Source organism: Procambarus clarkii, chromosome 62 (assembly GCF_040958095.1).
Source record: "Procambarus clarkii isolate CNS0578487 chromosome 62, FALCON_Pclarkii_2.0, whole genome shotgun sequence".
Classification (NCBI taxonomy): Eukaryota; Metazoa; Arthropoda; class Malacostraca; order Decapoda; family Cambaridae; genus Procambarus; species Procambarus clarkii.
Window position 1 is genome coordinate 7,388,375 of NC_091211.1, and position 2,749 is coordinate 7,391,123.

Below are 2,749 nucleotides of genomic sequence, written 5' to 3' on the forward strand. Positions count from 1 at the left end.
AGTGGGTCATATAGCCTCGGCTATCACTTCCGTAGTCCGGTCGTGATGGTCAAGCGGATTAAGGCGTCCCTGTACATACCAGTTGTGGGAGTATGGGTTCGAGTCACTTCTGGGGTGTGAGTTTTCAGTTGTATATAGTCCTGGGGACCATTCAGGCTTGTTTGCATTTGTGTTCCTCACGTGTTCCCCAAAGAATGAGGTGATTTGATAAAATGCTATGCCCAAGATTACCATCCGAGTGCCGGCGGGGAAGTGGGTCATATAGCCTCGGCTATCACTTCCTTAGTCCGGTCGTGATGGTCAAGCGGATTAAGGCGTCCCTGTACATACCAGTTGTGGGAGTATGGGTTCGAGTCACTTCTGGGGTGTGAGTTTTCAGTTATATATATATATATATATATATATATATTTTATTAATGATATATATACATATATACACACAGAAACAAAGATTCTTCTATATAGACATTAGAGAAGATTCAGCGGTATGCCATGCACCAGGCTCTCCGCTATTTTCATTATTCGTCATATCCGACTCTGCTATGTGATGCACATGTATTCTTGCTTCACCACCCTGTAATGAAATATTGTTTGTTACTAATTGTTTTCAATAATACATTATTTTATTATATAATATTTAATTTATTAATTAAAAACCCTTTCCATATTATAGAAAAAAACTAAAACAAGAATCTATATAAAACTATAGAATAGAATAGACTAATAGAATAGAATATATATATCATATATATATTTATATAAATAAATATATATATATAAATATATGTATATATATTTATATATATATATATATTATTATATCCTGTATTATTCCAGCCCATTATTAGAGATAGTAGCCACCTCTTATTTTGGTTTTCTTTCATTATTAGTGCTCAGAAAATTAAATATATCTACATATTTAGTCAAAATCAATTACATTATTTTATCTTATTCATAGCATAAATGTTCACAAAGATTACTAAAAAGAGATTGAATTAGACTACAGCAAATTGGCAAACTTTACCTTGTATCTGTTTCCACCGTGTTTGTTTGGGGCGTTCTTCAACATATCAGCAATACTTGTCTCAACATCTCTTTCAGTTGCATTAGTGTGGGTGTTGATACAGGCTTCTGGAAAGTTATAAGAATTAATTAATATATATAATTATAATTCTTTTTGTCAGGAGACAAGAAGCCACAGAGTAATAACATTGTTGGCTTTTATTTAGGTGTTCCCCTGTTCTCCAGTCTTCCTCCGTCCCCTCGTCCCCTTTGTCCTCCCCAGCATTCTCCATTCCCCTGTCCCCTCGTCCTCCCCACCATTACCCTCTCCTCTGTTCCCTCGTCTTCCCCACCATCCCCCCTCTCGTCCTCCCCACCATTCTAAACTACCTCATCCCATGCATTCCATGATGGTCTGATGCTTCCATCTGAAAATTGGGAACATCAAAAGATCTGACTTTCCCAATTTTCTGATGGGAACATCAAATGATCTGATATTCCCATCACTGAAAAATAAAAACAGATAAAAAAAATGATATGAAAAAATAGAAAATAAAATATACTCATGAAATGAACAGAATGGTTAACAACGCAGCTCAATTGCAATGCAATGTCACAATAACATTTAAATATACTTTAAGATATAATCTAGAAGAAAATAAGGATATTGAAACGGTTCATGAACTCTATTTCAATAAAGGACACTATGGGGAACTTTGAAAAATAGTTATTGAGTATAATTAGACAGACTTGTTGCTAGGCAGAGGAGTAATGAGATATATGGCAAATTTTGCAAAATATACAATGAAGGTACACAAACATTCATACCCAAACAAAGCAAAATGCTAGGTAAGAACAAAGCATTTGGCCCGTAGGAGAAAGGAGATACCCACAAGACTAGAATACAAGTCATAAACAAGCATGCAAGTATAATACATAATACATGCAGACATATATAATCCAAAAAAATGTCAAATTTATGTACTTATTATTACATTACAAATATCCAAGGTTTTGAAGACACGTTTCCTCTTGCGCCCAACGAGTGAATACTGAGACCAGACCCCATAGGTCCCTATCCTCCTCATCATTCGTCTCACTGTGTCTCCACAGCTTGCACCGCCCATTTGAGACAGCGTCTGGACCTGTTAAAATAATGCATAAGCTGTAAGGTAATAGAGAATAATATATATCTTTCAATCTCAACATTAGATTTTCTAATTTCCAACTGTATTAAATAAATAGCATTAAAATATTTTCCTTCTTAACTATTACAAAAATCAACGAATTTGAGTAACTTTTGCTTTTGTTTTATTTGTACCTTAAACATAACACTGAACAATCAATTATGTGCCACCCCACCTTCCTTCATCTGCAAAAAAACTAATCAAAAGACATATGTACAAGGCTAAAAAAATTCAGCAACACTTACCATACTCAGGCTAAAAGAATTAAGCAACACTTACCATACTCTTTTTATATTCACTGTTAACTTTTAGCTCATGTGACAGACTTTCCACCTGCTCAACAGTTTCAAGTGGGGATGGAAGAATGTCTTCCAGGATTGGTATATCTCCATGTGTTTTTGACATATGGGTTTCCGTCATTTTGACAATATTCAGGATATCCCCTGATAAAAATGTCAATTTTGATAATTCCTTCATTATGTATTCCATTTTTTCTGTTACTGCAAAAAAAAAAGGCTTACTTGAACAAGCATTTAGTGTTGCATATATATGATATATGT

General features: G+C 34.5%; 1 long non-coding RNA gene across 2 annotated transcripts in view; it reads right to left on the reverse strand.

Moving 5' to 3' along the window:
* LOC138354202 (uncharacterized) overlaps positions 1-2,141 on the reverse strand; it is a 499,672-nt gene extending 497,531 nt beyond the window's left edge. The window contains exons 1-3 of one of the 2 annotated variants that reach the window (XR_011223460.1): positions 1,988-2,141; positions 1,025-1,131; positions 441-574 (exon numbers count right to left, since the gene is read on the reverse strand). This is a non-coding gene — a long non-coding RNA (uncharacterized lncRNA). Of the gene's footprint in view, positions 1-440; positions 575-1,024; positions 1,132-1,987 lie in introns of those variants that run through there. The other variant, XR_011223461.1, reaches the window with a different exon arrangement.
* Between the last annotated feature and the right edge of the window lie 608 nt (positions 2,142-2,749).